Source organism: Mustelus asterias, chromosome 13, assembly GCF_964213995.1.
Source record: "Mustelus asterias chromosome 13, sMusAst1.hap1.1, whole genome shotgun sequence".
Classification (NCBI taxonomy): domain Eukaryota; kingdom Metazoa; phylum Chordata; class Chondrichthyes; order Carcharhiniformes; family Triakidae; genus Mustelus; species Mustelus asterias.
Window position 1 is genome coordinate 61,974,821 of NC_135813.1, and position 27,790 is coordinate 62,002,610.

At 46.7% G+C, this 27,790-nt stretch overlaps 1 protein-coding gene across 1 annotated transcript in view; it reads left to right on the plus strand.

Annotated features, from left to right (window-relative positions):
- Positions 1-261: 261 nt before the first annotated feature.
- Positions 262-27,790, plus strand: part of aifm3 (AIF family member 3) — a 191,652-nt gene continuing 164,123 nt past the window's right edge. The window contains exon 1 of the mRNA XM_078227646.1: positions 262-407. The gene's annotated coding sequence lies outside the window, so the exon portion shown is untranslated. The remainder of the gene's footprint in view (positions 408-27,790) is intronic.

Here is a 27,790-nt window from a genome sequence, read left to right on the forward strand (position 1 = left end):
GGACAGTGATCAGCTGTCAGTGAGCTTGGGAGGGGAGGGGCAGGGGAGGGAGGGAGAGAGTAGGGCTGCTTCTCAATTCTTGCTGCGCTAGCATCCTGCTGCTTCATCAATGCTGCATGCTGCTGGAGGGGTAGGGGGAGGTTGGCTGGGCTCCCGTGCTGCATTCCACTCACTGCTCGCCTCTGCAGCCGAGACTTCAGCCTCATGTGATCATAATTCAGGAAATTCCTTGGCAAAAACATATTTACTACCAGGCTGCCCACAAGCAGAGGGAAGACGGAGAGTTCTAGTGTGTGTGTGTTTTGATAGCACAGATAAAGGAATTCTGCACCTTGGATCCATTTCAGAAAAAAAGACCCACTGGGGAAGTAATTCCAAGCAGTCCAGCATCAGTTGCTTCATTACAGGTGAGTGTTACAGCGCCTGTATCCCTAGAAATATCAACTGTGGCTGACACAGACAGTCCCTCCAAACTGGCTTTTTCCAAATTCACCTTGCTGCTCTTTATGCATGTGGCCAGCAAGGAGAGAGGGCATGAATTGCAGCAATATTTGCAACCTGGGAAACTATGCATGTTGCCCTGACTGCATGCGGATGCTTAGCGGTCTGCCTGTGAGATATCGGTTGTTTTCTATTGGAAGTACTGCGGGTCTGTGTCCGCATACAGCACAGTATCAGACTGTCTTTTAAATGGGGACATGGCTGTCCAGTGAGCGGAGATTTGATTTGACTCTCTTCAGCACTCCATCCTGAGTTGCTGCTGAATTGGATACTGTGTGCAATTTAATGATCTGGACCCATTTTTAGCTGTATTTTTAGATTGCTCTTGTTCCAGTTTTGGGTTGCACGGAGCAGGTTTGTGCTTTTTAACGCTTTGTTTGCTGCGAAACTTTTTGGGATTCAGGATAACGAGCTAGCTCGCATGAGTAGGTTATGGTGGTCGTGGGTGACACATGAGGGCAGTGTGTAGCCAGCAATGTTATAATGACCAGCTCGCTTGTTTGTTCGGTCAGTGTTGAGTTGCGGGATGAATGTTGGCCAGGACACAGGGGACAGGTGACTCTTTTTTGGGATGTTATATCCAGCTGAGGGGGTCCTCGAATTAACATCCTATCCTAAATAATTGATGACTAGAGAGATCGGGAGGATGCTGCAGGGGTAGTTGGTAATTAATTACTTAGAACATAACTTACAACCAGCAATGAAGAAATAAGCATATTACACAGAAGATAGCCAGTGTGAATAGTGCTGTTATATATTAAGTTGATCTTTCTCTTCACCCTATCTGTAACTATAACATTATATTCTGCACCCTATCCTTTTCCGTTTCCCCTATGTACTCTATGGACGGTATGTTTTGCCTGTTTAGTGCGCAAGAAACAACACTTTTCACTGTATCCCAGAACATGCGATAAGAATAAATCAAATCAAATCAGTTGAAGCTTGAGATTAATAATCATTGGCAGGGAGTTATGGGGCACAGGGCGGGGAAGCACAGGAAGAGTAATAAACATTTGGCAATGAGTTTCAGACAGATAATAATAAACACCAAACAATTCATTACATGGAGGGCAATAGGACAGCGAGCTACATGAAGAAGCTGCTGTCAACTATACAGAGGACATGCCCCACCCTCCATGCCTCAAACAGGGGTAAAGTGCAGTGAGAGCAATAGACAGCCGGCAGTGCGTAACTGAAATAATAATAAACATCTGGCAGTGAGTTACAGAGAGGGTAATAAACATCTGGCAGTGAGTTACACAGAGGGTAATAAACAGCTGGCAGTGAGTTACATAGAGGGCAATAAACATCTGGCAGTGAGTTACACAGAGGGTAATAAACAGTTGGCAGTGAGTTACACAGAGGGCAATAAACATCTGGCAGTGAGTTACACAGAGGGTAATAACCAGCTGGCAGTGAGTTACACAGAGGGTAATAAACAGCTGGCAGTGAGTTACACAGAAGATAATAAGCAACTGGCAGTTAGCTACTGTGCAGTGGGGTGGCAATGGCCTAGTGGTATTATCGCTACAGTATTAATCCAGAAGCTCAGCTAATGTTCTGGGGACCCAGGTTCGAATCCCGCCACAGCAGATGGTGGAAGTTAAATTCAATTAAAAAAAATCTGGAGTTAAGAATCTACTGATGACCATGAAACCATTGTCAATTGTCAGAAAAACCCATCTGGTTCACTAATGTCCTTCAGGGAAGGAAATCTGCCATCCTTACCTGGTCTGGCCTACATGTGACTCCAGAGCCACAGCAATGTGTTTAACTCTCAATTGCCCTCTGAACAAGGGCTACTAGGGGTAGGCACTAAATGCTGGCCAGCCAGTGATCCCTTGTCCTGTGAGTAAAAAAAACCAGAGGGTAATAAACAGCTGGCAGTGAATTAGATAGAGGGTTATAGATAGCTTGTCCTGAGTTACACATAGAGTAATGGACAGTTGTTGACAGTTACAATGCAGTAGCTCAGTGCAGTGCCATTGGTGATGGGTGATGGGTCTGAGAGTGTGATTTGTGTTTTCCAGCAGAGGTGTGTTATTGGTCAACAGACATACCAAACTTCTTTAATGTGTTTGTGTTAAGCATCACAGAGGTAGCAGTGGCAGGGTATTAGTGGAGGGAGTGCCACTATTGTAGGTACTTTCTTAATAACAGCTATTTGAAGCAACCAGCAAACAGGCTGCCCAAGATGTCAAATAATTTTGATTTTGATTTGATTTATTATTGTCTCATGTATTAGTATACAGTGAAAAGTATTGTTTCTTTTGCACACTATACAGACAAAGCGTACCATTCATAGAGAAGGAAAGAGTACATAATGTAGTGTTACAGTAATAGGGTGTAGAGAAAGATCAACGAGGCAGGTCCATTCAAAAGTCTGATGGCAGCAGGGAATAAGCTGTTCTTGAGTTGGTTGGTATGTGTCCTCAGACTTTTGTATCCTTTTCCCGATGGAAGAAGGTGGAAGAGAGAATGTCCGGGATGCATGGGGGTCCTTAATATGCTGGCTGCTTTGCCGAGGCAGCGGGAAGTGTAGACAGAGTCAATGGGTGGGAGGCTGGTTTGCGTGATGGACTGGGCTTAAATTTTTTTCTTTCATCCAACAAAATGAATTACAACAAAATTCTGGTTTAGGAAACTACCTTTCATTCCATTTGGATTGTTTGATTTGAACATATGCCCCATAGTAAAACTGACAATGTGAGCCACTGCGATAGCTTCCTCATATATAACCTACTTCATTGAACTCAATATAACACAACCTGCTACAGCTCTGCATTTTGTATCAATCTGTCTCTGTAAAATTAGTCACCAGAAACATGCTAAAGTTATTGCTTGTGATGTTAGTCTTTATTTCACTCAGGCTCAGAGTCACCTAGCCGGTTTTAAACCAGAAAGAGATGAAGTTGTCGAATCACTAAATATTTCCAATTTAGGATAAGCTTAACAAAGATTAAACAGCTCCCTCTGATGGCTTAGTGAGTACATACTTAAAGGGACATAAACACTGAACCGCACAGACCTATCACCGGTATGTGTTGAGCTGATGTGGAGATGCCGGCGTTGGACTGGGGTAAACACAGTAAGAGTTTTAACAACACCAGGTTAAAGTCCAACAGGTTTATTTGGTAGCAAATGCCATTAGCTTTCGGAGCGCTGCTCCTTCGTCCGATGGAGTGGAAATCTGCTCTCGGCACAGAGACACAAAATCAAGTTACAGAATACTGATTAGAATGCGAATCTCTACAGCCAACCAGGTCTTAAAGATACAGACAATGTGAGTGGAGGGAGCATTAAGCACAGGTTAAAGAGATGTGTATTGTCTCTAGACAGGACAGCCAGTGAGATCCTGCAAGTCCAGGAGGCAAGCTGTGGGGGTTACCGATAGTGTGACATGAACCCAACATCCCAGTTTAGGCCATCCTCATGTGTGCGGAACTTGGCTATCAGTTTCTGCTCAGCGACTCTGCACTGTTGAGCTAGCCAATGGAAAGGGTTAGCATATAGCACCTCCCTTGCTCAGTGTCCTTACTGAGATGTGTGAGTGTGTGGCCATGCAGTAGTCTGGAAGGTATCATGTAGACCTGTTCTGTGTCTGCAAAGCACAGAAAATAATTTAAAGGAATTGAAAGAACAGACTCCACACAACAACTATATTTTAAAGGGAATATTGTTCACGATCCCAGCATGTTCAAGAAGCACCTCACAGCAAATGAAATATTTTCCAAGTCTTGTCATCTTGGTGTTCCAATTCTTCCAACAGCCTCACCCTTCACTGCCTCTAACCTCCTCCAGACCTACAATCCTCTCTGTGGTTCCTCCAATTTCAGTGTCTTACATATCCCTGACTTCCGTCACCCCAATTTTGGCAACCATTCTTTCAAATGTCCGATGGCACAGTGGTTAGCACTGCTACCTCACACTGCCAGGGACCCAGGTTCGATTCCCGGCTTGGGTCACTGTCTGTGTGGACTCTGCACATTCTCCCCGTGTCTGTGTGGGTTTCCGCTGGGTGCTCCGGTTTCCTCCCTCAGTCTGAAAGACATGCTGGTTAGGTGCATTGGCCATGCTAAATTCTCCTTCAATGTACCCGAACAGGCGCCGGAGTGTGGCGACTAGGGGATTTTCACAGTAACTACATTGCGGTGGTAATGCACACCTACTTGTGACACTAATAAATAAACTTAAACTTGGGCCCTAAGTTCTGGAATAGCCTCCCTAAACCTCTCTTCCCATCTGATCACCTTTTAAAAGGCTTCTTAAAGCATCTCTCTTTGATCAATTTGCTTTAGGTCATCTGTCCTCCCCCCTCCCTCCCCCCCCCCCCCCAGTGGCTCTGCGTCCAATGTCTGTTTGATGACATTTCTGTGAGGCCTCATGGGAGGTTTAATGCATCAAAGATTAGACAAATGGAAGCTGTAGCCAGTGTTGCAATATTGGTACATATTATCTCAGTAAGGGATAGCATTGACGCCTCATCATATATTCATATTCTATAAGTAACTCAAGATCCTTGAATTTATTACTCGAGTCGATCTCTCATGATGCTGTTGGGCTGTAAAGTTATCCGGCTGCAGGCAGGAATGTGGAGTTGAGGTGACTGTAATAAGTCTTTGGAGGCAGAAGTCCCTTCACCAAAATCCCTTTAGTTACAAACTCTAACAGCAGCACACAGAGTGCTATCAGTCAGCAGTCCATCTCCAGGAGTGTCAGAGGAACTGCCACTCCCGGTCAAGTACAAGGCAAAGACTCCCTGATTGACCCATCAATTGGATCCTTAATCAGGGAGTTCACACTCCAATAGGCCGACCTCAATGGCCTGATTGAAGTTATTCCAGTTACAATCAGACCAGCCATGATCTCATTGAATGGTGGAGCAGGCCTGAAGGGCTGAGTGGCCTGCTCCTGGTTGGCATTGCTGTTCAGAGGCCATTCTGCGGTCTGGACTGCTGTTGTGATCTGAAGTTGCTAACGTGGCCTTGGTTTAGCTTCTATTTTTTCTGGGCAGGTGTCACGGGCAGCTCATTCCTGTTTTCTTGTTGTCATAGTTCCAGCCGTGGTCCTGGCTTTTCTACTGACTTTCTTTGTATTTGATTCAAAACTCTCGACCAATTCAGTTGCGATTTTTCTCTTTTGCAGGGAAGTCAATCAAATGTATTTGAGGCAATTATTTTGTATTTTTACAAAGTGTACCATAAAAAAAGAGTGACCCAGAATTGGACTGTATTGGGTCAACGTTTTGGCTTGATTTTCCCCCCCCTCCGAAACCAGGATCGCAAGCTGATAGGTGCTAAAAATAGTGCATGGTATTTCCTCATCTCTCTCTCTCTGCTGCCCCGGGACTTGCTTCCAGAGGAGAGACGAGGAGGGGGCAGGGGGCACTGCAGGGCAACTCTCACTCATATGCTAGTGGATAGCTGACCTATCAGCAGAGGCTGATAAGGTTATAATCTTATAAGGTTACTTATAAGATCAATTCGTAGAGTCCAGTTTTATTTTCTTTCATGGGAATGTGGGTGTCGCTGGAAACGTAAATGGATTTGTTGCCCATCCCTAATTGCCCTTGAACTCAGTGGATCACTAGGCCATTTCGGAGGGCAGTTATGAGTCAACCACGTTGCTGTGGCTCTGGAGTCACAAGTAAGCCAGACCAGGTAAGGACGGCAGATTTCCTCCCCTAAAGGACATTAGTGAACCAGGTTTTATGACAATCGTTTATTCATGATTATTAATTTATGCCCACCCTCTGACCATTAAGGCCACAATTTTACTGGCACGCCCACCTGAGGCTCATAAGATTGCGCCCGAGGCCAATGGGGAATGCCGTTCTGCAAGCCTCGGAGCAGGCGTGCTGGTAAAATCAGGGCCGAAGTATCTACCTCATTTACTGAGACTGGCTTAATATTCCAGATTTATTAATTGAACTTAAATTCCATCAGCTGGTGGGATTTGAACCCATGTCTTCAGAGCATTAGCTTGGGTGTCTGGATTACTAGCCCAGCTATATTACCGCTACGCCATCCAGCTGGCCTTCAGGTTGCTCCTGCAGGTGGCAGGGGCCAGTTCAAAGTCCATCTTTTACTTTAATTTGTTTTTTAAATTGGAGAGGGAGGGTGCCTCCATTTTGAAGAGCGCTCTCCCTCACTTACCTTCATGGCAACAGGCCGCTTTCACGCTGGAAGGCCTTCGATTGGGCCTCCAACTTCCAGAGCCTGCCAGCCATCCTTCACTGGGTGGGAGCGAGGCCACCCTCTGGCCATTAAGTGTCTGCCTCGGGGAAAATCACAATCAGTGACTGTTTCCCACACAGAGCAGCCATCTGACCCACATTTCAGTCTGACTAGTCAGGTTCAGTAACCCACAGGGAAAGTCCTGCCCTTTATATCCCATTCCCGGCACACAGTGAGTCAGACACACGGTGGGAAGAGGCATGTAAATCTTCATGATAAACATTTGGAGAGAGGTTTGTGAGAGGCTTTGCCAATGACAGAAAAACAAGTGTTTTTGGATTGGTTCAATGCAGAATGATATTAAATAACATTGCCACCTATATAAATCTCCAAGGGCAATAAAGTGAAATAATCTACCAATAAGAGGAAATTAACTTTCTCCTCTTCATTCCAATAGTGTAGCCTGAAGAAGCATAGATGCCATTGGGCTGGATTTTATGGCTTTGGTGTGGGGGGCTGAGGGTGGAACAGGTAAGGGGTGGGTAGCCCATAGCCCACCCTCTTCCTGCCCAACCTCTTCCCCTCCCACTTCTGTCCTAGTCCCCATAATACAAGGGTAAGGTGCCCACTCAGGCTTATTGAGGCCCTTACGGGGACAATGACTGTCATAGAATGTCATAGAATCCTACAGTGCAGGCCATTCAGCCCATCGAGTTTGCATCGACCACAATCCCACCCAGGCCCTAGCCCCATAACCCCATGCATTTACCCTAGCTAGTCCCTCTGACACTAAGAGGCAATTTAATAAGGCCAATCCACCTAACCTGCACATCTTTGGACTGTGGGAGGAAACCGGAGCACCCGGAGGAAGCCCACGCAGTCACGGGGAGAATGTGCAAACTCCACACAGACAGTGACCCAAACCAGGAATTGAACCCGAGTCCCTGGCACTGTGAGGCAGCAGTGCTAACCACTGTGCCACCGTGCCACCCCATGGAGAATTGGCAGCTACCCGTCAGGGAATTGAACCTCGGTCTCCCTCTTCTAACCGCTACATTAATGAGGCTTTAACTGGCCATATAAGGCCCTCAATCTGCCTCCACTGCCATTATACACTGGGCAGTGGAAAATGGTTGAGAATGTGAAGGCTTTTTTTTACAGAAGTTGGTGAAAAGGCAGGGAGGAAGGGGGTTATGTCCTGTACGGGGGTGGGGGGGGGGGGGGGTGCCTCCCTCAAAGATCATTCCCTTTTCCACATCCCTGTCCATCCTCCAAAATCTGCCTCCTGCAATCCCCTCTCCCCCTTCCTCGGGACACCAATAGCTCCGTGTCCATAAAGACCGTACTTACTGCCTCAGTGCTGCCCACTAATCTCTTCTGGCGCTGCTGGGACTGTAGTAGCTGCCAGCCAATCAGATTGGTGGATGTCTGGCCCTCACTTTACTGAAGGCCACCCACAGCCTATTATTGCTCTGGGGCATCGGCCGGTTTTCGATTGACTTTCTTTCTGGGTGGGTGGGATAGGGGCTTGCAGTACGCACCCCTGCACCTGCCCCACCCTGGAAGATCCAAAGATGTGCAGGTTAGGTGGATTAACCATGCTAAATTGCCCCTCAGTGTCCCAAGGTGTGTAGGTTAAAGGGATTAGCAGGATAAATACGTGGGATTACGGAAATAGGGCCTGGGTAAGATGCTCAGAGGGTTGGTGCATCTCAATGGGCTGAATAGCCTCCTTCTGCACTGTAGGGATTCTATGATTCATTCTCTGTTTCAAGCTGTTTTGCATCTTCCAAAGATCTCACCATCAGACAGTTTTCTCACTGCTATAATACTGAATATGGAACTATTTTATTACTGTTAGATTTTATCTCTGCCATTATTATTCGCTTTATTTCCATTGTAATTTTAGTTTGAGTTTGCTGACATGAGGCATGGATGCATCCCGCTCATTCGAGCATTATTCCTTCACCTAGCCAGTGGTGGAGCTCGCTACCACATATAATAGCTGAGGTGAATAGTACAAATGCATTTAAGGCACAGCTGGATAAGTACATGGGAGAGAAAGGAATAGATGGACATACTGATAGGGTTAAATGAAGAATAGGACACAAACACCACATGGACCTTTTCAAATGAATGGTCTTTTCTGTGCTGCAGATTCTAAATATAAACGTTTGCTTAAATAATTTTTAAAAATTCATTCGTGGGACTTGGGCGTCGCTGGCTGGCCAGCATTAATTGTCCATCCCGAGTTGCCTGAGGGCAGTTGAGAGTCAGCCACATTGCTGTGGCTCTGGAGTCACATGTAGGCCAGACCGGGTAAGGACGGCAGATTTCCTTCCCTAAAGGCCATTAGTGAACCAGGTGGGTTTTTCCGACAATCGACAATGGTTTCATGGTCATCAGTAGGTTCTTAATTCCAGATAATTTTTATTAAATTCAAATTCCACCCTCTGCCATGGCGGGATTTGAACCCGAACATTAGCTCTGGATTAATAGCCTAGCGATAATATAACTAGGCCATCGCCTCCCCATTCCTCTCGGCAATTCTGCCTGTTTTCCCCTGAAGTATGGCTGGCGAATGTGAGACTGAGAACCTGAAAGCCAATCTTTCTCTTTTTCACAAAGGTTGTGTGGTAATCATTCCTTCCATCCTGACCGCAATGTTTTAAAAAAAGTTTTAAAGTTTATTGATTAGTGCCACTTTCCTGCTTTATTCCCATAACCCTTGATTCCCTTACTGATCAACGATCTGTCTATCTCGGCCTTGAACATACTTTACAACCCAGCCTCTACAGCCTTCTGTGGTAAGGAATTCCATAGATTCACTACCCGCTGAGAGAAAAAAATCCTCCTTATCCCTGTCTTGAAAGGGCGACCCCTTACTCTGAGATGAAGAGTAAGGAAGTTGTCCTGGAGGGAGTTGGCTACTTGACCTTTCTTCGTATCAAACATATCACTTGCGGCACGATGGCACAGTGGTTAGCACTGCTGCCTCACAGTGCCAGGGACCCGGGTTCGATTCCCGGCTTGGGTCACTGTCTGTGCAGAGTCTGCACATTCTCCCCGTGTCTGCGTGGGTTTCCTCCGGGTACTCCGGTTTCCTCCCACAGTCCGAAAGACGTGCTGGTTAGGTGCATTGGCCATGCTAAATGCTCTCTCAGTGAACCCGAACATGTCCTGGATTGTGGCGACTAGGGGATTTTCACAGCAACTTCATTGTGGTGTTAATGTAAGCCTACTTGTGACACTAATAAAAAAAAGTGGTATTCATCATGGAAGAACCAATTGAAGGAACTGTTAGTGAGCCAGATGTTTCCTTAATCTTGTTTGCCATGAAGAAATAAAACGTCACGGTATCTGGTGTCTATATTGACGCAGTTCTGCACCCTTACCGCAGTTATTGATTGGACAAGGTTTTCTATCCCAGCATTCTGGGATCACACACGCAAGGTAATCCATCCTGGAGCCAGGGACATTATTTTCCATAGGAATTCTCTCCTGCACCTCCAGCAATGGCTGCTTCCCTGGGTTTCCTGCTAAATCTTCCAGCCAGGTCAACCGGAGCTCAGAGCATTCCTGGCAGGAACTCTACCCCAGGACATTTTTACTCACTCTATTTGACAGATTATCGCAACACAATCTTTCCTGCATTGATGCATTCAGGCATTTTGCTTCTACTTATATAATATACACAAGGAACTTTATCCCACATATTTATAACGAATGCTCATACGTATATATTTTGTGTTGCGTCTGTATTTGATTTTATTCAGATGGGTTAGTTCCACAGTTATCTGATGACTGTTGTTTCCTGATACAAATTGTTTTCTGTGGCAGTCGTCTCCTTCACTCTCACCACCGCCCAGTATTGTTTCTTGTAATCGATAGCCCCTGCCCTGTGTGGCTCTGACCACCTGATCACTGACAAGTGCACTCGACAAATGCAAACATGCAAAATGACAGGCAGCTTGCGTTGCACTAAGTAATGATTTTCCTGGGAAGAATTAGGGATGCACTCAGCAGTGAGTGCTCCGCCTGTGCTCACATTAGCTTGACGGGTTTTCAAGCCTTATAATTAATTTGATCGTTGACCCGCATGCCCAGATTGCAAGACATATATTGAAGCATAGAAACATAGAAACTAGAAGCAGGAGTAGTCCATTCGGCCCTTCGAGCCTGTTCTGCCATCCATTTTGATCATGGCTGATCATCGAATTCAATATCCTGATCCCCCCTTCAAAGAGAACAAAGAACAAAGACCAGTACAGCACAGGAACAGGCCCTTCGGCCCTCCAAGCCTGTGCCGATCACATTGTTCTACCTAGACCAACTGCCTGTATCCCTCTATTCCCCGTCTGTTCATGTGTCTATCCAGATAAGTCGTAAATGTCGCAAACGTGTCTGCCTCAACCACCTCACTTGGCAGTGCATTCCAGACCCCCACCACCCTCTGTGTAAAAAACTTCCCCGCACATCTCTACTGAACCTTCCCCCCTTACCTTGAACTTGTGCCCCCTTTTAATTGTCATCTCTGCCCTGGGAAAAAACTTCCAACTGTTCAGCCTATCTATACCCCTCATAAACGTCTATCAGGTCACCCCCTCAGCCTCCGTCTTTCCAGGGAGAACAATCCCAGTTTATTCAATCTCTCCTCAGCTAATACCCTCCATACCAGACAACATCCTCGTAAACCTTTTCTGTGCTGTCTCCAAAAGCTCCACATCCTTCTTCCCATATGTCTTGATCCCTTTAGCCCTAAGAGCTATATCTAATTTCTTCTTGAAATCACACAATGTTTTGGCCTCAACTACATTCTGTGGTAGTGAATTCCACACATTCACCAATCTTTGGGTGAAGAAATTCCTCTTCACCTCAGTCAAAGAACAAAGAAAATTACAGCACAGGAACAGGCCCTTCAGTCCTCCAAGCCTGCACCAACCATGCCGCCCGACTTAACTAAAACCCCCTACGCTTCCGGGGACCATATCCCTCTATTCCCATCTCATTCATGTACTTGTCAAGACGCCCCTTAAAAGTCACTACCGTATCCGCTTCCACTACCTCCCCCAGCAACGAGTTCCAGGCACCCACTACTCTCTGTGTAAAAAATCTGCCTCGTACATCTCCTTTAAACCTTGCCCCTCGCACCTTAAACCTATGCCCCCTAGTAATTGACTCCTCTACCCTGGGAAAAAGCTTCTGACTATCCACTCTGTCCATGCCTCTCATAATCTTGTAGACTTCTTTCAGGTTGCCCCTGAACCTCCGTCGCTCCAGTGAAAACAAACCAAGTTTCTCCAACCTCTCATAGCTGATGCCCTCCATACCAGGCAACATTCTGGTAAATCTTTTCTGTACCCTCTCCAAAGCCTCCACATCCTTCTGTAGTGTGGCGACCAGAATTGAACACTATATTCCAAGTGCGGCCTAACTAAGGTTCTATAAAGCTGCAACATGACTTGCCAATTTTTAAACTCAATACCCCGGCCGATGAAGGCAAGCATGCTGTATGCCTTCTTGACTACCTTCTCCAGCTGCATTCCTACTTTCAGTGACCTGTGTACCTGTACACCCAGATCCCTTTGCCTATCAATACTCTTAAGGGTTCTGCCATTTACTCTATATTTCCTATCTGTATTAGACCTTCCAAAATGCATTACCTCACATTTGTCCAGATTAAACTCCATCTGCCATCTCTCTGCCCAAGTCTCCAACTGATCAATATCCTGCTGTATCCTCTGATGGTCCTCATCGCTATCCACAAATCCACCAACCTTTGTGTTGTCCGCAAACTTATTAATCAATCCAGTTACATTTTCCTCCAAATCATTTATATATATATTACAAACAGCAAAGGTCCCAGCACTGATCCCCGAGGAACACCACTTGTCACAGCCCTCCATTCAGAAACGCCTAAAGGGTTTAACCCTCATCCTCAAACTATGACCCGTAGTTCTGGACGCCCCCACCATTGGGACCATTTCTTGTCTAACCCTGTTAGAAGTTTATAAGTTTCTATGAAATCCCCTCTCACCAGGGTGGCACAGTAACATTGTGGTTAGCACCACTACCTCACAGCGCTAGGGACCCGGGTTTGATTCCCATCTTGGATCACTGTCTGTGCGGAGTCAGCACATTCTCCCCGTGTCTGCGTGGGTTTCCTCTGGGTGCTCCAGTTTCCTCCCACAGTCCGAAAGACATGCTGGTTAGGTGCATTGTCCATGCTAAACTCTCCGTCAGTGTACCCGAACAGACGCCGCAGTGTGGATTTTCACAGTAACTTCATTGCAGTGTTAATGTAAGCCTGCTTGTGACATTTAAAATAAACTTTAACTTTACCCTAAGTGCAATATATTTGACTATTTTTCTCTCTTGGTCCATGAGACTTTCAGAAAGTCTCCAGTTTTTCTCCTGTCTCTGCTTTCCAACCAGCAGTCTCCCCTGGTGACTTTATTGGAGATATTGTGGCATTTTTACCTTCACCGTCTGGCTGGCAATCCGGGAGAGCTGGGTAAATTTAACAGGATGAAATTAGATTGGGTTCTAGAACGGATGGATGGGCCTGTCAAATATAATTGTAGAAACCCAGCAAAAGGCAGTTGGGGGAGTGTTGTGGGGATGGAGTGGGATCAGGGTGAGTTCTTCACCTTATAATAAGACCATAAGATGTAAGTGCAGAAGTAGGCCGTTCGGCCCATTGAGTCTGCTCTGCCATTCAATGAGACCATGACTGATTTGATGTGATAATCCTCAAATCCATTTTCCCACCATATCCCCATAACCTGTGATTCCCTTACTGATTAAAAACTGTCTATCTCAGCCTTGAGCATACTTAATGACCCCGCCTCTACAGCCCTCTGCGGTAAAGAGTTCCACAGATTCACTACCCTCTGAGAGAAGAAATTCCTCCTCATCTCTGTCTTAAATGGCGACCCCTGACTCTGAGATTAGGCCCCCTGGTCCTAGACTCTCCGACAAGGGAAAACAATCTCTCAGCATCTACCCTTTCAAGCCCCCTGAGAATCCTAATGTCTCAGTAAGGTCGCCTCTCATTCTTCTAAACTCCAATCAGTACAGGCCCAACCTACTCAACCTCTCCTCATAAGAAAATCCCTCCATACCTGGGTTCAACCTAATGAACCTTCCCTGCACTGTTGCCAATGCCTTTCTTTCCTCAGATAAGGAGGCCAAAGCTGCTCACATTGTTGCAGTATCTGTTAGCATATTAGGGGTTATAGTCGCTGGTCTTTCACTGCAGCACTCTGTTTATCATCAGACCCAGGCTCACAGAGTGAGACGCTCTTCTATGTGGGAACATAGGAACAGCAGGAGGCTATTCAGTGCCTCAAGACTGTTCTGCAATTGAATGATCTGTGATGTAACTCCAATAACCCACTTTTGCCCCATATCGGGAGGCACAATGGTGAGCACTGCTGCCTCAAAGCGCTAGGGATCCAGTTGTGATTCCCAGCTTGTCACTGTCTGTGCGGAGTCTGCACGTTCTCCCTGCGTCTGCGTGGGTTTCCTCCGGGTGCTCCAGTTTCCTCCCACAGCCTGAAGGACGTGCTGGTTAGGTGCATTGGCCATGCTAAATTCTCCCTCAGTGTACCCGAACAGCTGCTGGAGTATGGCAACTAGGTGATTTTCACAGTAACTTCATTGCAGTGTTAATGTAGGCTTACTTGTGACACTAATAAAATAACCCATGTCCCCTGGATCTGGCTGAGTTTACAAGAAATGATTTTATGTGTGAGCTAGAAGTGGCCATTTGTTATGGGCAGCCTGCTGACCTGGGTGTTATTTGTCTGTGTTAGCCCTCTATTCGTATGTTTGACATAGTTTAATTGCCTCGATAACATCACTTCTCAGCCTTTTATCTAAGCTAAGTCCAAGATGGGGTGCAGTGCCTCATCTTGTCAGCTTGGATCTTGTTTGTCTCTCTTGTGGGGACCCTGAATTGGATTTAATTGGAATTTGGTTTTTGGAGCAAGCATGGAATGGGGGAGACAATGGCCCAGTGGTATTATCACCAGATTATTAATTCAGAAACTCAGCTAATGTTCTGGAGACCGGGGTTCGAATCCCACCACAGCCAATGGTGGAATTTGAATTCAATAAAAAATATCTGGAATTAAGAATCTACTGTTTCATGGTCATACCATGAAACCATTGTCAGAAAAACCCATCTGGTTCACTAATGTCCTTTAGGGAAGGAAATCTGCCATCCTTACCTAGTCTGGCCTACATGTGATTCCAGAGCCACAGCAATGTGGTTGACTCTCAACTGCCATTGAACAAGGGCAACTAGGGTTGGGCAATAAATGCTGGCCAGCCAGCGACACCCATGTCCCACAAGTGAATTTAAAAAATTGGGTTTATCCTGTCCACTCTGAACATTGGCTTTGTAACTTTAAGGATGGAATAAGACTTAAATGTTTAGGAGTGTTTAATTGCCCTTAGTGAACAGGAGCTACGGGATAGTGGTTATTCCTGCTCTGTGCAGGGTGTAGGCTGGACTCCTGCTCTGTGCAGGGTGTAGGCTGGACTCCTGCTCTGTGCAGGGTGTAGGCTGGACTCCTGCTCTGTGCAGGGTGTAGGCTGGAATGCCAGGGAGATTTGATGAGGGCGGTGTCTGTAAGGTTAGTACTTTGTGTTTCTTTGGAATGTTAAATGTAGAATGTCTGAATTCCGTAGAGGAAACTGGAATAAAAGATTTGCTGATGTTAAACATATTCTGCTGATACTTGCAACATGGCTGAATGAGGGAAATTTGTCCTCGCCCTGTTGTGATGTCAAAGATTATCTGGGGGAGCGGAGAGTGGTGCTCTATAAGGAGATGTCTTGCGCCATCAAATCATCTCCCATCTGATGAGGAGTGCAAATGACAATCTACTGAGGCGCTGTGGTGAGATTGGTTGTCATTTCTCGCTAAGGACAGCTGGTTCTCACAAAGCTCATTGCTGCTGCTCAGGTTAATTCCATCAGAAACAAAAACAGAAAACGCAGGAAAATCTCAGCAGGCCTGAGGGAGGGAGAATGACAAAAGGTCATCCTGTCTCGAAACGTTGGCTGTATGCTCTCTCCTCACATGCTGTCAGACCATTTATTATATTTGTTCATGGGATGTGGGCGTCGCTGGCAGGGCCAGCATTCATTGCCCATCCCTGAGTGCATTAAGAGTCAACCACATTGCTGTGGCTCTGGAGTCACATGTAGGCCAGACTAGGCAAGGACGGCAGATTTCCTTCCCTAAAGGACATTAGTGAACCAGGTGGATTTTTACAACAATCGACAATCATTAGATTTTTAATTCCAGAATTTTAAAAGTTGAATTCAAGTTCCACCATCTGCCGTGGTGGGATTTGAACCCAGGTCCCCCGAATGTTACCCTCAGTCTCTGGATTTTCCAGCATTTTTGTTTCAGATTCCAGCATCTGCAGTGTTTTGCCTTTTTCTTAATTCTGTCAGAGTTAGCTTGAATTGATAGATGGAAGAATGATGACATTTAGCATCTGTCGGGCTTTCCTTTCCCCTTGATTGATATTGAAAACACAAATTGGGATTGAAGACGAAGAGAGGAAGACTAGCGAGAAGAGGAGCACAAGTAGAGGAAGCAAGGCTGATTGCTCACTCCCCTTGCTTTTTCTCCATCTTGCTGACCAAGTGCAAACTAGCTGCGGAGTCTGCCTATACAATAGCCACCAAATTTCCTGAATGCTGCATGGACTGTATAGCATTTTGGGATGCCCTTAGACAGGAAAGGTGCCATTTAAATACAAGGCTAGATTTTGTACTTGGACGGCACGGTGGCACAGTGGTTAGCACTGCTGCCTCACAGCGCCAGGGACACGGGTTCAGTTCCTGGCTTGGATCAATGTCTGTGTGGAGTCTGCATGTTCTCTCCGTGTCAGCGTGGGCTTCCTCCGGGTGCTCCGGTTTCCTCCCACAGTCCAAAGATGACCAGGTTAGGTTGATTGGCCTATCAGGGTAAATATGTGTGGTTACGGGGTTTGGGCCTGGGTGGGATTGTTGTTGGTGCAGGCATGATGGGCCGAATGGCCTCCTGTATAGATTCTATGATTCTATGAACACAGGTCTGCTCCCAACGACTCCCCAACTCACTCTGTCGACTTTCAGCGCAGGAGACGCGTGCCCTCGCTCACGATTGGCCGAGATTCACACGCTCGTGCTCCATTGGTTCCAGCCCTGTCATGTGGCCTGCGAAGGATTGCCTCTTAAAGGGGCCGCACTACCACACAATCATATTGTGTGCAGAACCCGCTCACATATTTCACTCATTCAACGAAAGGTGGCACACAACTGGCAGGAGAGTTGGGGGAGGGGGGTGAGGGGCTGGGTGGTGCAGCAGCAGCTAACCACAAGGGGGAGCAGTCTATGTCCCAAACCCTCCAGAAGAGACAGTGCTGGTCATTATCGGGATGACAATTGCTGAGGCCAAAGCCAATGGCTTTGCTGAAGCCATCAAAGATGGCAGCCAGCATCCTCATCTGTAATCTTCCTCCTCTTATGAATTACAATGCAGAGGGTGCAAACATCTCCTCCATTCCTCCCAACTTCCCAAAATCCACACCGTTTCCTCTTTTAACTTTCTCCTTTCAGATACCCAAGGAGTGCAACCTAGAAAGACAGCACTGGAACACCAGGAAGACAATGATAGTGACCATTGGTTTATTCCGTGCAGATACAGACATGATGAGTAATATATTCGAGGCAGGAGCTGCACACGAGGAGACACCGGGAGGAATTCTCCCATCCTGCCCGTCATGGGAATCGTAGCGGGTGGGACACGCACCATTCAAAGGTCCGTTGACCTCAGGCGGGATTTTCCGGCCTTGGGGCCAGCGCGGCTGGAAAATCCCACCCACCGAGTTCAGGTGGCTTGCAGCTAAGTCGGGCAAGGATGGTGCAGGTGCCAGTTTGAGTTCTGGCTCAGATGTGCTGGCGATCTCCGGAGGGAACACTGATAGGAATGCCCAATGCTTGGTGCATTGGGAAGCCTGTCAGAAACCCCGTGGTGAACGTCAAGGAGATTGGAGGGACCCAGCACCAGCCGGGCACAGAGCAAAGCTCCGAGATTGGAGCCTATTTCTTCCAGCATGGAACAGGGAATCATGCAGCCTATCACAGTGCAGCGTCTGATAGTGCCTGATGGCTGATGATGCAGCTTCCCATTGCAGTGGAAGCAACAGCCACTAGGGGCGGAGCTTTCCCATCCTGTCCGCCACGGGCTTCGTAGCGGAAGGGACACGCACCAAGCAAAGGTCCGTTGACCTCGGGTGGCATGTTCCGGCCTTGGGATGAGCGCGGCTGGAAAATCCCACCCTACGAGTCTGAGTGCGGCGATGGAAGCTACTGCCACTGACCGGCTATGCAAGGCATTGTTCCTGCCATCGTGGCTGTGGATTATGGTGGGCAAAGAGGCTTGCAGGGTGTCACAGCAGCTCAGCAATCTCTCCTCCAGTCGGAGTGCTGAGGCGCTGCCCTTCAGCCCGATGCAGCATGGGCGGACTTGCTGTCCCCTCTCAGGAGAACAGAATTCCCTCTCGCCAGTGCCCTCGCTGTTTCCTGTCAGCCAGTCAGCCCAGGCACAGATAGTACATTCCACAGCCCACTCTGAGATCCAAGGCTAACAGCCAGCCTCCCGGCAATAAAGAATCTGCAGCCATTGGGGGGGGGGGCAGGAGAACCATCAGATGGCACGTGGAAGACAGACACCACAGCATTGAACACGGGGGATTGGTTGGTTTGTGCATCTCATTTATAAATTTGGTTTAAATGCCTAATTTGGAATGGCTTTTATTTTCACATTGTGGCCAAACGAGTGGAGACACAGGGAAGGGAGTTGAAAATTAGTGTTGAAGTGAGGGGTTGTTGCTGGGATGAGTTGTTCACAGGAAGTCCAGGGACAAAGGAGCTGTCTATGTGCTTGGGCATAACGTCAAAAAAATCCAAATGTATTCACCTGTGGGCCATACATAAACAGCAAAAGCAGTGTGAATCACTGCGTCTGCCGCTTGTGTGAGACAGTAAGAAGTCTCACAACGCCAGATTAATGGAACATAGAACAGTACAGCACAGAACAGGCCCTTCGGCCCTCGATGTTGTGCCGAGCTTTGTCCGAAACCAAGATCAAGCTATCCCGCTCCCTATCATTCTGGTGTGCTCCATGTGCCTATCCAATAACCGCTTGAAAGTTCCTAAAGTGTCCGACTCCACTATCACAGCAGGCAGTCCATTCCACACCCCAACCACTCTCTGAGTAAAGAATCTACCTCGGACATCCTTCCTATATCTCCCACCATGAACCTTATAGTTATGCCCCCTACTAACAGCTACATTCACCCGAGGAAATAGTCTTTGAACGTTCACTCTATCTATCCCCTTCATCATCTTATAAACCTCTATTAAGTCACCCCTCATCCTCCTCCGCTCCAAGAGAAAAGCCCCAGCTCCCTCAACCTTTCCTCATAAGACCTACCCTCCAAACCAGGCAGCATCCTGGTAAATCTCCTCTGCACTCTCTCCAATGCTTCCACATCCTTCTTACAGTGAGGTGACCAGAACTGCACGCAATATTCCAAATGTGGTCTCACCAAGGTCCTGTACAGTTGCAGCATAACCCCACGGCTCTTAAACTCCAACCCCCTGTTAATAAACGCTAACACACTATAGGCCTTCTTCACGGCTCTATCCACTTGAGTGGCAACCTTCAGAGATCTGTGGATATGAACCCCAAGATCTCTCTGTTCCTCCACATTCCTCAGAACCCTGCTGTTGACCCTGTAATTCGCATTCAAATTTGTCCTAACAAAATGAATCACCTCGCACTTATCAGTGTTAAACTCCATCTGGCATTTTTTGGCCCAGCTCTGCATCCTATCAATGTCTCTTTGCAGCCTACAACAGCCCTCCACCTCATCCACTACTCCACCAATCTTGGTGTCACAGCAAATTCACTGACCCACCCTTCAGCCCCCTCCTCCAAGTCATTGATAAAAATCACAAATAGCAGAGGACCCAGCACTGATCCCTGTGGTACACCGCTGGTAACTGGTCTCCAATCTGAAAATTTTCCATCCACCGCCACCCTCTGTCTTCTATGAGATACAGTAAGAGTTTTAACAACACCAGGTTAAAAACTCTTACTGTGTTTGCCCCAGTCCAACGCCAGCATCTCCACATCATTCTATGAGATAGCCAGTTATTTATACAATCGGCCAAATTTCCCTCTATCCCACACCTCCTTACTTTCTTCATGAGCCTACCATGGGGAACCTTATCAAACGCCTTACTAAAATCCATGTATACGACATCAACTGCTCTACCTTCGTCTACACACTTAGTTACCTCCTCAAAGAATTCAATCAAATTTGTGAGGCAAGACTTACCCTTCACGAATCCGTGCTGACTAGCACGGATTAAGCTACATTTTTCCAAATGGTCATAAATCCTATCCCTCAGGACCTTTTCCATTAACTTACCGGCCACCGAAGTAAGACTAACCGGCCTATAATTACTAGGGTCAATTCTATTTCCTTTCTTGAACAGAGGAACAACATTCGCCACTCTCCAGTCCTCTGGCACTATCCCCGTGGACAGTGAGGACCAAAGATCAAAGCCAAAGGCTCTGCAATCACATCCTTTGCCTCCCAAAGAATCCTAGGATATATCCCATCTGGCCCAGGGGACTTATCGACCCTCAGGTTTTTCAAAATTGCTCATATACCTTCCCTCAGAACATAAGAACATAAGAACATAAGAAATAGGAGCAGGAGTAGGCCATCTAGCCCCTCGAGCCTGCCCTGCCATTCAATAAGATCATGGCTGATCTGACGTGGATCAGTACCACTTACCCGCCTGATCCCCATAACCCTTAATTCCCTTACCGATCAGAATTCCATCCATCCGTGCTTTAAACATATTCAGCGAGGTAGCCTCCACCACCTCAGTGGGCAGAGAATTCCAGAGATTCACCACCCTCTGGGAGAAGAAGTTCCTCCTCAACTCTGTCTTAAACCGACCCCCCTTTATTTTGAGGCTGTGTCCTCTAGTTTTAACTTCCTTACTAAGTGGAAAGAATCTCTCCGCCTCCACCCTATCCAGCCCCCGCATTATCTTATAAGTCTCCATAAGATCCCCCCTCATCCTTCTAAACTCCAACGAGTACAAACCCAATCTCCTCAGCCTCTCCTCATAATCCAAACCCCTCATCTCCGGTATCAACCTGGTGAACCTTCTCTGCACTCCCTCCAATGCCAATATATCCTTCCTCATATAAGGGGACCAATACTGCACACAGTATTCCAGCTGCGGCCTCACCAATGCCCTGTACAGGTGCATCAAGACATCCCTGCTTTTATATTCTATCCCCTTCGCAATATAGGCCAACATCCCATTTGCCTTCTTGATCACCTGTTGTACCTGCAGACTGGGCTTTTGCGTCTCATGCACAAGGACCCCCAGGTCCCTTTGCACGGTAGCATGTTTTAATTTGTTTCCATTGAGATAGTAATCCCATTTGTTATTATTTCCTCCAAAGTGTATAACCTCGCATTTCTCAACGTTATACTCCATTTGCCATATCCTCGCCCACTCACTCAGCCTGTCCAAATCTCTCTGCAGATCTTCTCCGTCCTCCACACGATTCACTTTTCCACTTATCTTTGTGTCGTCTGCAAACTTCGTTACCCTACACTCCGTCCCCTCCTCCAGATCATCTATATAAATGGTAAATAGTTGCGGCCCGAGTACCGATCCCTGCGGCACGCCACTAGTTACCTTCCTCCAACCGGAAAAACACCCATTTATTCCGACTCTTTGCTTCCTGTCGGATAGCCAGTCCCCAATCCACTTTAACACACTACCCCCAACTCCGTGTGCCCTAATCTTCTTCAGTAGCCTTTTATGGGGCACCTTATCAAACGCCTTTTGGAAATCCAAAAACACCGCATCCACCGGTTCTCCTCCATCAACCGCCCTAGTCACATCTTCATAAAAATCCAACATGTTCGTCAAGCACGACTTTCCCCTCATGAATCCATGCTGCGTCTGATTGATCGAACCATTTCTATCCAGATGCCCTGCTATCTCCTCTTTAATAATGGATTCCAGCATTTTCCCTACTACAGACGTTAAGCTGACCGGCCTATAGTTACCCGCCTTTTATCTCCTTCCTTTTTTAAACAGCGGCGTAACATTAGCCGTTTTCCAATCAACCGGCACTACCCCAGAATGCAACGAGTTTTGATAAATAATCACTAACGCATCCACTATTACCTCTGACATTTCTTTCAATACCCTGGGATGCATTCCATCCGGACCCGGGGACTTATCCACCTTCAGTCTCATTAGTCTACCCAGCACTGCCTCTCTGGTAACATTAATTGTATTAAGTATTTCTCCTGCTGCCAACCCTCTATCGTTAATATTTGGCAAACTATTTGTGACCTCCACCGTGAAGACCGACACAAAAAACTTATTTAAAGACTCAGCCATATCCTCATTTCCCACTATTAACTCCCCCCTCTCGTCCTCCAAGGGTCCAACATTCACTCTAGCCACTCTATTCCTTTTTATATATTTATAAAAACTTTTACTATCATTTTTTATATTAATTGCTAGCCTAGCTTCATAGTCTATCCTTCCTTTCTTTATCGCTTTCTTAGTCTCTCTTTGTTGTTTCTTAAATTTTTCCCAATCACTTGTTTCTCCACTATTTTTGGCCACTCTGTACGCAGCTGTTTTTATTTTAATACTCTCCTTTATTTCCTTCGTTATCCACGGCTGGTTCTCCCTTTTCTTACAATCCTTGTTTTTTGCTGGAATATATTTTTGCTGAGAACTGAAAAGGATCTCCTTAAAAATCCTCCACTGTTCCTCAGCTATCCTACCTGCCAGCCTGCTCTCCCAGTCTACCTTAGCCAATTCATCCCTCATCCTATCATATTTCCCTCTGTTCAAACAGAGGATACTGGTTTGGGACCAAACTTTCTCCTCTTCCATCTGAATCAGAAATTCGACCATATTGTGGTCACTAGACCCAAGAGGGTCCTTCACAATAAGATCCTTAATTCTACCTACCTCGTTACACAATACCAGATCCAAAATAGCTCGTTCCCTCGTCGGTTCCGTAACATGCTGTTCAAGGAAACTATCCCGACAGCATTCTAAGAACTCTTCCTCCATTCCACCCTTACCGACTTGAGTCTGCCAGTCAATGTGCATGTTGAAGTCCCCCATGATTATTGCCGTTCCGTTTTTACACGCATCCCTTATCTGCTTGTTTATAGCCCTCCCTACCTCAACATTATTATTTGGGGGCCTATATACCACACCTACTAGTGTCTTTCTCCCTCTACTATTCCTCATCTCTACCCATAATGATTCCACGTTTTGTTCCTCAGAGCCTATGTCATCCCTCAGTACTACCCTGATATTATCTCTTATTAATAGCGCGACCCCACCACCTTTTCCTTCCTGTCTATTCTTCCTAAACGCCTGATACCCCTGGATATTCATCTCCCAGTCCTGGTCACCTTTCAGCCACGTTTCTGTAATGGCCACCAGATCGTACCCACTCGTGCTGATTTGCACCATCAACTCATTTACCTTGTTCCGAATGCTTCGTGCATTCAGGCAAAGTGTCCTTATTCCAGCTTTTATCTGGACCCGCTTTGATGAGTCGCGAACACCCTCTCCCTCTACTCCCTTATCTAAATTACCGCCTTCATTCACTTGCACCCTCTCCTCTACCATTAATTTTGTAATTCCCCTTACCCCTGCATCCTCCCCCCCATCAATTAGTTCCTTGATCCTAGTCAACTCTTCTAGCTCCCCTCCCCCCAACCTATCTAGTTTAAATTCTCCCCAGTAGCCTTAGCCAACCTACCGGCCAGGATATTGGTCCCCCTGTGATTCAAGTTCCACCCGTTTTTTGTATACAGATCACCCCTGCCCCTAAAGAGGTCCCAATGGTCCAGGAACCTGAATCCCTGCCCCCTGCACCAGTCCCTCAGCCACACATTCATCTTCCACCTCACTCCATTCCTGCCCTCACCTTCCCGTGGCACAGGCAGTAATCCTGAGATTACCACCTTTGCTTTCCTCTTTCTCAGCTGTCTCCCTAATTCCCTGTACTCCCTTTTCATGACCCCTTCTCCCTTCCTACCCACATCAGCGGTACCAATATGTACCGCTACCTCAGGCTCCTCTCCCTCCCACCTCAGGATTTCCGGGACGCGACTAGCGACATCCTGGATCCCGGCCCCAGGGAGGCAGACCACCATGCGAGAATCCCGCCTACCTCCGCAGAAACGCCTGTCTGTCCCCTTCACCATCGAGTCCCCGATTAATACCGCCTTCCTCCTCTTTTCCTTAGCCCTCTGAGTTACAGGGCTGGACTCCACTGCGGAGACACGGCCACTGCTGCTTCCCCCAGGCGGGCTGTCCCCCCCAGCAGTACTCAAGCAGGAGTACTTGTTGTGCAGGGGCAAATCCACTGGGGTGCTCTCAACCACCCTAGCCTTACCCTTCCTGGCCATCGCCCACTTGGCCTCCTCCCGTTGCCCTGGTGTGACCACCTGATGATAGCTCTTGTCTATCACCTCCTCATTCTCCCTCATCAGCCTAAGATCCTCGAGCTGCAGTTCCAGCTCCCTAACACGGTCCCTCAAGAACATCTACCTCCTCCAGCCTATCAGCCTATATCCCACTCTCATCCTCAAAAACATGGTCCCTCTCCTTGGTGAACACTGAAGAAAAGTATTCATTCATCGCCTCCTATCTTTTCTGACTCCATGCACAAATTCCCACTACTACCCTTAAAATAAAGGTTAAAGTCCAACAGGGTTATTTGGTAGCAAACACCACTAGCTTTTGGAGCGCTGCTCCTTCATCAGGTAAGTGGGAGTTCTGTTCACAAACAGGGCACAGTTTAGTGCAAGTTAATCCTTTATGAAGGCATTGGACATTTTGATTGTGTAGTGTGCTGATATAAGAGTTGCCCTCACCAACCATGGAAGGTGTGGCTTTGCTCGTGTGAGAGCCAGCAGGCAGGCCTGAATGTTGTGATACATATCAAGAAACAGATCTAAAATTACATGAGAGCTAGAGATAAAAGTAGCAACTCTGACACAAAATCATCGATTTAATCGCTTGAAGGCAAGCTTCGTACTTGCTTGAGGTCATGTGATCAGCTATCAGAAAGCCATTTTGATGCTCTGTCAGTGAGACAGTGCAGGCTCGATGGGCCAAATGGCTTCTTTCTGCACTGTAGGGATTCTATAATTCTATGTGGAGTGGCCTCCCTCAAACTATAAACCCCTGGCAACAGACTAGCGACCTATTCCAGGAATTACGAGCTATGGAAACAGATGAAAGTCTGCGTTAGTGCCCCACCAAGTATGGGAAGAGAATTGGATGGTCCCCATTACCCAGCATCTCTCTATATTCCAGGTTCATTGGAATTCCTCCAGCTGCCATGGTTGAGATTTGTATCCATAGCCCAGACTGTTAACCTGGGCCTCTGGATCACTAGCCCAGTGACATTACCCCACATACCATCTAGGGATGGGTAACAAATGCTTCCCTGACACTTCACTCAAAGTCCAAGAATAAATACAATAAGAATGATCCTGGGTCTACAGTTTAGTGCAAGTTAACCTTTTATGAAGGCACAGGACATTTTGATTGTGTAGTGTGCTGATATAAGAGTTGCCCTCATCAACCATGGAAGGTGTGGCTTTGCTGATTGTCTCCCGTGATTCCAGTTAAGTAATGTTCCTCCAGACTCAAAGCATTTATTTATAATAATTTCCAGTTTGGCTTCTCAAGGAGAGATGAAACCGGATAAACCATGAGGCAAATTTGCATCAGAATGGGTGACTTGGCTATCTTCACATCCAAACTACTGACAATCAACTGAACAACAGTCACAATATTGTATAAATGTCAGCTGGATGATGTCCCAGAAGCTTTCTCGATCTCCTGCCCTTGATTCAGCAGGAATCCAACCCCTGCCCGCACTAGAGAGACTTTATAAATAGACATCCTCTTTGGTAATTCCACTGAGGCTCCAACAGACATTTTGGAGAAGGCCTGTGCAATTTTAAGAACATGTGATTGCAGCTGCTGCCTTTTAATTATTGAAGCACTCTCATATAATTAAATGACCCAATACCAGCTTGAGTTTTAGACTCATAGAATCTCTACAGTACAGAAGGAGGTCATTTGGCCCATCGAGTCTGTACTGACCACAAACTCACTGTCATGACTTTAATCAGCCAATTGAAGTTGGCCTGTTAGCATATGAACTCACTGATTAAGGGCCAAATTGATGGGTCAGTCAGGGAGCCTCTTGCTTTGTACTTAACCAGGCGTGTCAGTTCCTCTGGGACTCCGAGTGTAGGCTGCTAACTGAAAGCACTCTGTATGCTGTTGTCAGACTTGTAAACAAAGGGATTTTGGTGAAGGAACTTCTGCCTCTGAGAACCTATTACACCCACCAAGGCTCTATTCATGTAACCCATACATTTACCCTGTTAGTCTCCTGCGAGAGGGAAAATGCTTCCATTTGTCACCCGTTCAGTACCTGAATTTGACAGGAAAGCAAGTAGTTTCCCAAGAAGAAATTCTAACTTGACAGTATTTAACTGGGAAAGGAACTCGCATGACAATTTTTTGTTGGATCATTTAACCATATTTGTGGTAGTATGGAAGTACAGTGGAGCCCCGTTTTAACACGATGGTTGGGGTCCATAAAATGTGATCGCGAATGTTATCGGGGTCGCGCTAAATCGGGGTCGCGCTAATTCATTAAACCGGAAATAGTAAAAAAAAAGGGTCCGTCGTGCGATCGCGTAATATCCGATTTTGCACTAAATTGGGGCGCGTAAAATCGGGGCTCCACTGTATTGCTGGAAAAAAAGTGTTTTTTTAAAGTTTTTTTATTAGTGTCACAAGTAGGCTTACATTAACACTGCAATGAAGTTACTGTGAAAATCCCCTAGTCGCCACACTCCGGCGCCTGTTGAGGGAGAATTTAGCATGGCCAATGCATCTAACCAGCACGTCTTTCAGAGTGTGGGAGGAAACCGGAGAATCCGGAGGAAATCCATGCAGACACGGGGAGAACGTGTAGACTCCGCACAGTCAGTCACCCAAGGCTTGAATTGAATCCAGGTCCCTGGCATGTTGAGGCAGCAGTGCTAACCGCTGTGCCACCGTGCCACCCAAAGAGATGTAAAACCAAAGCTTTTCACCTTGTGCTCAACAGGATAGCTTGCAAGAAATTTCCAACAGTAAAAGGGGATCAACAATTTATATTGCATGAGAACAAGTGCTGATTGGTTGGCAAGTGGACTCTGATTGGCAGACATGTTGTCAGGGAGAATGCAGTAGGGAACAGTTAACTGTCCAGCTTTGTTCCAATTCAAAGCTTGCATTGCCCAGGGGCATGACTCATTTAGTGACACATGAGCACTGATTGGGATGTTGAGTGCCCTCTGGTACCAGTTTGACAGACCAGAATCAGGTTCAGGGGGAGAATTCGGAGCTTAGATCCTGGCAGCTGAAGGCATGGCCACCAATGGTTGGTAAAATCAGGAATGCGCAAGAGGCCAGAATTGGCGGAGCTCAGATATTACAGAGGTAAGTAGGGGTGAGAGATTGGATTTTAAAATGAAGCCTCGTTTGAATAGGAGCCAAAGCAGGTCAGTCTGTGTGGAAGTGATAGATAATGGTGTTTGGTGTGAGTAGGGAACAGGCAGCAGAGTTTGGGATGACAGGGCTTTATGGTGCGTAGAGTGTTGGAGCAGATGAGTTGAGGGAGAGGTGAAGTCCTCTGCTGGCTTTTATTTCTCTGCATTTTATATAGGTCGCTCCAGGTTGTCATTTCACACAAATGATGTGGAGATGCGGCGTTAGACTGGGGTGGGCACAGTGAGTCTCACCTGATGAAGGAGCAGCGCTCCAAAAGCTCGTTATTCCAAATAAACCTGTTAGATTTTAACCTGGTGTTGTGAGACTTCTTACTGTACTCACAGAAATGTGTTCAACTTGGGAGTTGAAGGTTCAGATGGGATTTCTGAAGA